The sequence below is a fragment of the Otolemur garnettii genome, unplaced genomic scaffold (genome assembly GCF_000181295.1).
Source record: "Otolemur garnettii isolate 467f Iridium unplaced genomic scaffold, OtoGar3 scaffold00002, whole genome shotgun sequence".
Classification (NCBI taxonomy): Eukaryota; Metazoa; Chordata; class Mammalia; order Primates; family Galagidae; genus Otolemur; species Otolemur garnettii.
The window spans coordinates 24,704,265-24,715,617 of record NW_003852397.1 but is presented as its reverse complement, the minus strand read 5'-3'; the positions used below and the strand labels follow the sequence as shown (position 1 = coordinate 24,715,617).

Sequence of the window (11,353 nt, the reverse complement as noted above, 5' to 3'; positions counted from 1 at the left end):
GAGCACATAAATCTTGGTGGCAGTTCTTTGTACTTGCCAAGAGCGGTACCAGCTATAGTGTAGCCCACACACAAAGCTGTGCTGGTTGTTCCAAAAATGGTAGGAAATTTCTATCTGGCTTGACTCCTTAGACAGATAGTCTCTAGGACCAGCTTCATTCTATCCTGGGGTACTATCTAGGTAAGGAAACTACTGACAAAGCAAATTTCAGCAAAAAGCAAAATCTAGTTGCACCATATTCAGTACTTTACACAGTGCCAGACTCAGCTTAAAGTCTACCTCAAGGCCCTGCATAGATAGAAAATCAAAGCATGACTGTCCACTGAACAAAGCAGGTGGCCCTGTCCATCTTAACCAGTGACTCCACCTAACCTTGGGATACCCCAGCAACCATGTCCAACTACTGAACTCAAATAGTGGCACCAACTACCCAGGGAATACAACCTGTGTCCTGGCCTGATCTGAAGTGACTGCAGCGCTCATCCAGCAGCTTAGTCTTTATGCAGAGCTCAATTAGCTATCCCATCTGAACTCAGAGAAGAAGTACTAACCCAACCACCTAGAGAACCTAAAAGCAAGCCCTTCCTTCCCCTGGTCACCACCAGCTGGCCCATCCAGAATCAATGAAAAACATCTGTAAAATTGGGAGAAGGTAGATGTCTCCTCAAATATGCGGATACCAAGGCAAGGACGCAAAGACTCCAGAGATTCAGGAAATCATGCCACCTCCAAGAGAAACTAACAAAGACCCGATGATGACCCCAAAGAAAGGCAAATCTATAAAATAACAAAGAAGTCAGAATAATCTTCCTACAGAAATTCAGAAAAATTAAATAAAATTTGAAAAACAATACCTTAAAATGATAAATTTGACAAAGAAATAAAAATAATAATTAAAAAAATAGAAATCCTCGGGATGAAGAACACAATGGCTGACCTGGAAAATGTAATGGAAAGTTTAATAGCAGGATCAATCAAGCTGCAGAAAGAATCAGTGAGCTTGTGCTCACTTCAGCAATGCATATGCTAAGGTCAGAACAATACAGAGAAGATTAGCATGACCCCTGTGCAAAGAAGACACACAAATTCATGAAGCATTCCATATTTTTGAAACACATTCTTCTTAGTAAAATATCACAAGAATGGAAAAGCAAGTATCCAATGTACTCCATACTAATATAAAGCCAGTAGACAAACTAATACACATACACATAAGAGAGAAACTCAACTTAATTCAAGTTGGGGTGAGGGAGAAGGAGGAAGAAGGAGGGAGGGGGATTTGTGTGCTCCCACTTAATGGGTACAATGTAAAAGTAATGCCACACTCCCTGGGTGTGGGACACAACTACAAGAGGGACTCTACCTAACAAATATAAACATTGTAACCTAGCTGTTTGTACCCTCATATTGATCTGAAATTTAAAAAGAGCAAAAAAGCAAGTAAAACAAACTCCAAAAAATTAGTGAGCTTGAAGACAAAACATTTAAAATTATCTAGTCGAAGAAACAAAAATTGTGTCAGCTGCTAACAGCTGTTAGTCAAAATTTTATCTCTCTGAGAACAGATAAATTTTATGAAGAACATATTATCATTGTGAATTATCAAAAGAAGATTTCTATAGGAATGCAGCATTTCTGTGTGATATCACGTCAAATCAAAATGACTTGAACATTTCTTTCAAGGTAAAACTAAGTCTATACATGATACGTGGAAAAATATCCAAGCATTAAAAAGAAAAAAAAAAGCTATCTTTTCAAAACACTTCTTCAAAAGGAAATTGTATATGAGCATTTTCCCCAATAAGCAAAAGTCCCTGATGAATAAGATGATTATGCAAATTATTTGTACAATATGCATAGCTGTTATAGACCTATTAGTTGAAGAATACAATGGAAGTTTTTTGGACTTTGACAATCATAACATTATACTCAAATTAGCATTTCAGCCTTTCCTAGTTGATATCACCAAGATACTTACAGATCTGCAGATACAACTGATTGAACTCTCAGTGGATGACATGGTTAAGTCATTTTCAAAGTCATTGCCTGAAACTAAGAAAGATCCAATTGAAATATGGGAAAATGCAGTAGAATATCCACACCTTCAGCAACATGCCTAAAAAATTCTTTCTTGCTTTCCAACCACTCATTGCTATGAATCTATATTCTCCTACCTAACCCCAATCAAGAAGTCCTTAAGGTCACAAATGACTCATAACTTTCTAGAGGATCAGCTGGAACCACAGACTTCCATGCTATTAAATATTCAAATACTTTCCAACAAAAAAGCAAATACAACAATGTCATTAAAAGGCTAGTTAACTTTAAAATTAACAAATGAGTCTGAACACAGTGACTCAACACCTGTAATCTTAGCACTCTGGGAAGCTGAGGCAGGTGGATTGCCTGAGCTCAGGAGTTCAAGAACAGCCTGAGCAAGACTGAGACCCTGTCTCTAAAAAAATAGCCAGGCATTGTGGTGGGTGCCTGTAATCCAAGCTATTCAGGAGGCTGAGGCAAGAGGATCACTTGACCCCAGGAGATGGAGGTTGCTGTTAGCTATGATGACGTGGTACTCTACTGAAGGTGACAAAGTAAGACTCTGTCCCAAAAAACAAAAGTAAATAAATAAAATTAACAAATAGTTTTCATGTTTTGAAATTGTTAAGTACACAGTAGCTAGATCTTTATTAATACAAAATTATGTACCTTTAAAAATAATGTACATTTTTAAATATATCTAACTGAAGTTTCTTAAATGTGGCCTTATTTGATTACAGCTAAATTAATGCAATCTTCCAACATGAAAAGTTTCTCTACTTCTCGTCTAGAATCCAGAATATATAAATAACACCTACAATTCAAAAGTAAAGGTAACCCATAAAAGGGCAAAGAATTTAAATAGGCATTTCTCCCTAAAAGATATGCAAATGCATAATAGACACATATAAAGATGGTAAATATCATTATCCGTAAAGGAAATGCAAATTGAAACTGTGATGCCACTTCACACCCACTCAGATGGCTATAATCAAAAAGAACAGATAATAGCAAGTATTGGCAAGGACCCAGCGAAATTGGAACCTGCACTGCCTGCTGCTGGGAATGCAAAATGCTTCAGCTGATACAGAAAACTTTCTGACATTTCCTCAAAAGTTTAAATATAAAGTTATTATATTACCCAGCAATTCCATTCCTATGTATATGCCTAAAAGAAATGAAAATACATGTCTTCGTAAAAACTCGAACATGAATATTTATAGCAGCATTATTCATAATAGCTATCAATGGATGAATAATAAACAAAATAGGGCATGTTAATACAATGGGATACTGTGTCACAGAAAAAATCAAGTATTTATCCATGGCATAATACAGATGAACCTTGAGAACATTATGGACAAGAATCAAGTATTTATCCATGGTATAATACAGACGAACCTTGAGAACATTATGGTAAAAGAGAGAAGACAGATAAATGTACTGTACAATGTCATTCATAAGAAATACCCAGAACAAGTAAATCCAAAGAGAAGGTAATTAGTGTTTGCCTAGGGAGGTGATGGGATGATAGGTAGGGAGGAATGGAGACTGACTACTAATGTGCATGCACTTTCTTTTTGGGGTAATATACATATTCTAAAATTAAATTGTGGTGATAGTTCAAAATCTCTGGAAATACTCTAGAAATACTAAAACTCACTGTACACTTAAGTGAATTTCATATCCTGTACCATCTAACTCAACAAAGATATAAAAGGAAGGAAACTACTGTTTAGTGGGTGCAACTGCTTCTACTGCCTTTCTTCATTCCCTCTCTCCCCAACTTTTTAGCACTGGACCAAGCGTAGGGGTACTTGGTAGACTCTCTGCTGATAATTTAGAACTGGAGGGGGAAATTTTTAGAAGATGTCAGTTGTGTTAAGTTGGGGTGTCCAAAAATAGTGTTACTTCTTTGACTGTCTTTGGAAATCCTTTTATTCATTGCACTGCTATGCTTATGCCTCTTTTTGGTTTTTAATCTTTTCTCAACCTGTCCCACTGTGATGCTGGTAAGCCCAGTCTACCCGGTGGTTCTATGAACATGATGCAGAGCTGTTTGAGGGCTCAGGTGCATCTCTATCCCCACCAGTTTCCTCTTGCTTCATTCTTGGAAGTGCCATGTTGTTGTTATAGCATCGAACACAAAGTTTGACCAAGGTGAGAGGATATAAATGGAAAGCCCTACCTTAGGCTGCAACCACAAAACTGATACAAGGGTCACTATGAAAGTTTTGAGACCATCTGTGATGTGGTCCATTATCTCACTTCCAAGAAACACAGTCGACAGCGTCCTTTCTGATTCACCTGTGCAAGTTTCATCTTCCTTGGCTCATCAGTGTTGCTGGGAGGGCTTCATTTGTTTCCATCCACACAGATGTTGTTTCGGGATTTTTGTGTATCTCAAAACTCTCATAATGACCCACATTTCTGGATTTTCTCTGAGAGATAAGGGTTTCAGTGAGACTGTTCTGGAACATTAAATAACCAGAGTGTTGGTTTTTGTTTTTGTTTTTCCCTGGATAACCTTCAGTATATGATGTCAAGTTCTCCTTAGAAATCTAACTTCTCTGGAAATGAATCTTTGACAAATAACTTAATCTTGAGACTGATCTTCCTGGGTGTCTTCAAATCTATTGTTCTTTATGGCCCTAAGCTCCTGTGCCTACTAACTAGGTGGGTCTAGAGTGGTAATTTTTAGATAGTATATATTGTCAAATCTTTTCTGAACTTATCATATTAGTATGCCCAGTTAGTGAGACTCTTTTGCTGGCTATTTTTATTTCTTGTTTCCTTCATTCTATAAAATAGGATAAAAACATACACCTCGGGGTACAAGTGTGTCTGTTTACAAATACATGCATACAAGCCACTCTAAGTGCAGATACTGGGGTCTTGAATCCCTAGCCACTGCCCAGAATGTTTGTAGCTGCAAAATGTTAGATAAATTACAGTGAAAGTAACCATCATCTCTCCCTGCAAACCTCCCAAACACATTTCTTTTCAGAAATGAGACTTTGGCTTATATTCAAGATAAAAAAGAGAACAAAACTAAGAGAAAGTTTTGTTTTCTAGAGTAAGATGATAGCTTTGGAAGAAGTACTTTTTGGCCCATTAGAGTAAGTAACATTAGATTCATGAAGACAAAGAAAAGCTAAATTTAGGACCTTGTGTCCAAACCATACTAATTCTTTAGGCCCCAATCCTTTTATTTCCTGTCCTGATGCTAACTTCTGATAACCAACGTGGCCCCGGTTCCTGGCTGTGGAGCATACTACTCATCCCTACCCAAGCTATGATACCACATTTTCCAGGAACAAAAGAGGTATTCTGGAAGCATAGATTTCTAAATGACTGGCTCATGGATAAGTTTTATTTTGTTTGTCTTTTCAGAAGTCTCCAATCCTATCCTGTTTTTATATTAAACCACATATCAGATACTCTATGAACCAGACATTGATGAAATTTCCACACTTGGGGCTGGGTTTTAATCAAATTATACCTCTGCTTGTCACCTAGTATCAATTTAAAATTTTCCAAAGCTTTAGAAATGAGAGCAGGGTTTACTTGTTAGAGTTTTTCGGAGACATTTTAGCCAAACTGTTTATAAATTGTGCCTGTGTGTTTGCCTGAAAGCCTTCTTTCCCCTTCTCCCTTCCGACTTGAGGAGAGGCTGGTTTATTACCGCGGAGTTCTGTCCATTGTTTGGGTCAGCACTGATCTCCCCCTGTGCCATGCAGTGCCATGCAGTGCCGTGCTGGGAGCGACTTCCTTGCCTTTTTCTTTCGGCTGAGACTTTGCCAGGACCTAGGGATGAACAGACTGAGGATGCGACAGACAGGTCTAATGAGTAGATTGATACCCTCCGGGTGGCAACAAACAGTTCACTTCCTGTTTGTTTCCCAATGCATCCCGAACTCTCCTGAGGTGATCTTATTTCTGCATATTTTGTAACTCTCATGGGCATGAGTGAGATAGGAGAGAAGAAGAGATTGAAATGCTGAAAGGACAGGACCAAAGCGGACAGTGCTCCCTGCAGCTTGCCTTTGATCCAGGTACCAAGTGATCCCTCGTTGGGGCCATTGCCTATTGTGTGCTTGAATAAATTTTGGAATGATGTAAGTGACTTTTGTTAATAAACGCAAAGAAGCAAACAAATTGAAATTTTTGTATTGGATCATTTTAAAACAAAATGATGCGTAACAGTTCAAAATGACAGGGTGATCAAAAGTATACCAGATGAACGTTATCAAAGGGCCAGCAGATGCATGAACCTTAACATCAGTGAGGTTGAAAGCTGGCCCAAATAATTAAGCAGCACGGGCAGGACAGTTTATGATGCTATAGGGTGCACTGCACACTAAATATAGTCTGAACACTTACGAACCAACTGATATAACAACAGCAATCATAGAAGAAGCAGATGATTCAAGCAGAAATAGAAACGCACTGGAGGCAGACAACTGTAATTCACTCAGACCGTGGTGGATACACAGAACTTTTACAAAAAATCAGTATGGGTATAGAAATGCTAAATAGCTTAGTAATAGTGCTGATCTAATAGTAGTCTAATTCTACTGTTCCTTTTCATATATTAGCCAAATATTCCAATAAAAAAATTTCTCATCAACTATATGACCAGCCTAAGATATATCTACATATTTTATTAATAAAGACAGGATAAATACCTGACTTTGTTGTTCCATTATTTACAAGTTTTCAAAATTATGGCTGTTCACTGAGCATCTTCCAGGGGTTGCCCTATGGTTATGCTTTTGTATCATTATGAACTCATGGTTTTAAATATACTTGATTTGCTTAAATATACTTGTTTCACTCCATTACAGACATTATTGGTGTCAGTGGTTAACTTGTTCCATCTTTGTCCACCAGGAGTGTTTTCAAGGTGATTCCTGGGTCCTTTAGATACAACAACAATAACCTTGAATAGCTCCTTCAATTTCTGATGTACAGGATGTCTCAGGCTCACTTCTTGCTCCAGACCAGGAATCAGTCATTTCTCTAAGAAGAGCTGATTCCTTTGGAAATAGTATTCAGAAATATTAATCTGGGTTCCAGGAGCGCTCATGGTCCTTTTTGGTAATTAAAATATTACATAAAGGTACAATGTGCAAGTATATGGTGCACTTCTTGGGTAAAGGATGCAACTACAACTCGGATTTACCTTACAAATCCAAAGAATGTAACCTAATCATATGTACCTCCATATCAACCCAAGGTCAATTTTAAAAATATAAGTACTTAAAATAACCCATTGTTTATAATGGCATTTCCAAATCAAAATTACAAGTAGCGATATTATACTTAACTTTTTCAATTACACACTTTTTTACATTTTTATGGATTTGTTGAGGGTCTGTCGCATATTTTTACATGCTCTTTCTACAACCAAAATCTCATTTCTTCAACATAATTATCCTTTTAATCAATAACCATCTGAAGAAAAAACACACAAAAAAGTACCAACACTACACCAAAGACATGATTACTGAAAGCAGTTTATAATTGGGGGGTGATTGTCTTTAGTGTGCATACACTAATCATATGTAGTCAAATTAATGTTGCTTAAAGCTCTTCAAAACAATTCCTCTTTTGTGTGGTTATGCCACCAATTAGATATACTATTGTGGTCCTTTGTTTCATTTTGCTTTCACTTTTTAGAGATTTTTTTAATGTATACTCCGTTTTATGATTATGTAATGTATTTACATGATTTTAAAGTTAATTTTACAAAACAACACAAATATACTTTTAACATTTTTCAGATTTTTTATGTCATAATTTTTAAGACATTTTCTGGTGGCTTAGTCTTGATCTTGGTTCTCCAGGATTTTCCATGGTTCTGTGAGCTACCGAATGTCTTTTTAATAAGCTCTTTCCTGCTTGGTCTGCTAGAATTGGCTTCTGTTGCTTGCAACTAAGAACCTTGACTAATATTGAGAAATGACTATTGGGTGGGCAACCAACTTCATTTGCTTCCCTGGGACTAGCTTTGCATGAATAAAATCTCACTAAATGACAGATGTGAAAGTTCTTAAAGTTTCTATTGTACCTTTCTCACTTTCCTACCTTGGCCCACGTTCATGTAACTAAGGGAAACGACACAAGTGATTGGCCACGAACGAGATTTTAAATAATTTTTCAGGACAGAATTTGATCTCCCCCTCTAGACATGGGAGAGGCTGGAATAAATTTTGGGTACCTACCTGTCTCAGTTGGCACCTCTGCCTTGTCGGGGTATGTACAGTTTTACATACATTTCGAGAAGTTCACTATAATCCCCAAGGTCTATTCATGGTTCTCCAAAAGAAGATTGAGAGGCTGATGTTCATCAAGAGCTCCCAGTTACTGCACTGTGGCCTCCAATGTGCTATCAGAGAGTATTTTCCTTTATTAAATAACAAAACACACAGCTCTACAGTGCCCTGCCTCCTGGAAACTGTCAATGACCTCTGATGTAAGTAGAATATCAATTTCTCTCTTCAAGTTCAATGAAATCTGAATTGTTAGTGTCATTACAGAGAAGTTATGAGAGGACTCAGTTTTTCCCACCTGTGCTTGGGAACACATGGTACCCTGAAAAAACTGGGAGGTTTAAATACTACGGATTAGCTCTGGCCATGAAATGTGGAAATGTCATATTAAAATAGCATTACTTGCTCTTTTGCCATGCCTTCTACAAACTTCAGACATTTCCAGTCATAGCATATTTTCTACTTGTTCTTTGGCAGCAAAAATGCCTTTTAGGCACCATTCAAGTGAGTCCAGCATTTTGCACACAACTTTAGTTCTTGGAGAAGATAGAAATGCATTAGGCCATAATTCCCAGTGTTCTATAGAACATTTTCCTAGGGGCATTCATTGGTTTGCACACAAAACATTTCTCATTCATGTTAAGTTGGTAACTTCTTCAGAGAGTTTGCCCTATATGGGAAGTCATACAGCCTGTGAGCATGACAGAACATTTCAGTCACAATCCCATTGCCAAGCACTTATCTTAACATTCTTCTTTCTAGTGTTCCCCTAGAATGCTGGTCCCCAACCTTCTGGACATCAGGGACCAGTTTTATGGAAGACAATTTTTCCATGGATGAGTTGGGCAGGCATTAGACTCTCATAAGGAGCATACAACCTAGAACCCTTTGCATATGCAGTTTACAGTAGGGTTCAGGCTGCTAATGCTGCTACTTATATGACAAGGGGGCAGAGCTCAGGCAGTGATGCCAGTGATGGGGAGCAGCCAGAAGCTTCACTGGCTCGCTGCCACTCACCTCCTACTGGGTGGCCAGTTCTTAACAGGCCATGGACTGGTACTGAGGATGGGTACTGGTATGCAGCCCAGAAGCTAGGGACCACAGCCTTAGAACATTTCTTGGAAGTACAAACCCCATCCCTGTACTGAGGGGTCACCAAATGCCAGGCATCATTCTGCAGCTTTGTTCTACACAGTTCTATAGCATCATCTCAGCTAATTACCACACCAACCCTATGAAATCTATGTACTATTTTACAGGCACAGAAACAGCACTTTCCTGGGGTTACATAGCCAGTAATGAGCTATGCATAATAAAATGTATGATGTAATAAGTAAAGTGTACAAGGTGCCAAAAATCAAACCCAGACATTGACTTCTGAACCTCTTAACCACTGCATTTGGCACCTTTCTAATGGAAAATGCTACCAGAGAAGTATCTCAACCACTTATTAGCTTTTATGACACATCTTACAAGGAGAGTGAGGCTACAAATTGTCTTTCGTAGAGATTTTATTTGTCTCTGTCAAAGGGATGAAATATTTTCCTCTAAATCAAATCATCCAATAAAACTAAGTTGTACAACTCAGTTAAAATATACTTTCAACTTACCAGGAACAAAAGTAATAGTCTTACTTATGTAAAAAAAGAACCATTATTTGAAATCTATCTTCATTTTTTGTATCTGCAAACTGATTAAAATTTTGCTAGTCATTTATCTAATGAGAAGTTAATGGTTACCTACTCCTTTTATCTAAGATCGTAAATAAGAAATGCCAAGTCAAATCACAGACATATATATTCATGAGACTATTAGAGAACAAAGCAACATACAAGTAGCAGTAGATGAATTTTTAAATGTTTTATGATAGTTAATGGTATGTGGGTGTGGATGTTCATGTGTGTGTGTTTGTGTAACATAAACAGGAGACATTGCTCTCCCCAACTGTTGTGTTTTAGAGAAATTAGTAAGATTCACTGATTAAATGGCATTATTAACATATACATATAATATGTAGCACACAATCAGTATTGTCCAGAGTTGAAAAAGCCCAGAATTTGGTGAGAACTCAATTCAAACTAGTTCTGTGCTTAACAGTTATGCAACTTTTTGCAAGTTATGAAAAAGTTTCTTAGCCTGATATAAATGGGAACACTCCTCATCTTGTGAGGAGGTTGTTGAGATTAAGTGCGGTGACACATGCAGAATACACAGTGTCTGGCACTTTGAATGTCAGTTTCATGTCTCTCCTCCTCTGTCTTGTATTCTCTCCTCTCTTAGGAAGGAGTGGTGAGGCATGGGAGGCAGAGCTTAGGGGCACAGCTGCCTTCTGCTTAGGAGAAGGCTCTGAAGGACTGAGAGAGCCTGGTGGGTCTAGAAAAGAGGAAGAGGGGAGCCAAGGCCTCAGATTCAACTTTAAAAAATAGAGGAAAAGAAGGGCTTAAAATCCCTTTGCCCTTAGGCAACCATTGTCCGCAGGACAGGAAAGGATTGGGGATTCCAGTGGAGATATGACTGGCAAACTCTCACCTCCCTTAGTTCTGTGCAGGTAGGGGTCTGCAGAGCAAAGATGAAGTTCTTGGGATTGTAGGGAGGAATAACTTGGAGAGAAGGTGCTGCTTCACCTCTGTGATAGGAGGCTAGATGGAGATGAAACCCTCTGCACCACAACGTTACTCTGCAGAACCCCTGAAACCCCTCCAGGCAATGACAAAACGAAGCTAGTGCCACAGCTGACAACCTGCTGTTGATCCTAGGGCTTGCTTTCTCCCCCAGCAGTGCCTGACTCCAGCTAACCAGGGGATGCTGGCTCCACCACCAGAGCCAACTGCCCCTCATTGGCTAAAGGCAAGCCATCTGTGACTGCATCTCCCTAGATCTTACTCCCACAGAACATCTCCAGGCAATTTGGGCAGGCTAGCTCAAGTCAATGCTGGAAAGTCAGCCAGGAGCCTGCTCTTCCCAGCACTTTTCCTGGCTAGCCCCTTCTTGTATTCAGAGAGGCCCTCCCTGTAAATGTGGAAAAAGTGTAGACCTTG

At 38.6% G+C, this 11,353-nt stretch overlaps 1 non-coding gene across 1 annotated transcript; it reads left to right on the top strand.

The window, feature by feature from the left end:
* The first annotated feature begins 998 nt into the window (after positions 1-998).
* On the top strand, positions 999-1,109 carry LOC111725746. The gene has a single exon (XR_002773735.1). It is a non-coding gene; the product is annotated as a U6 spliceosomal RNA (small nuclear RNA).
* The last annotated feature ends 10,244 nt before the right edge of the window (positions 1,110-11,353 follow it).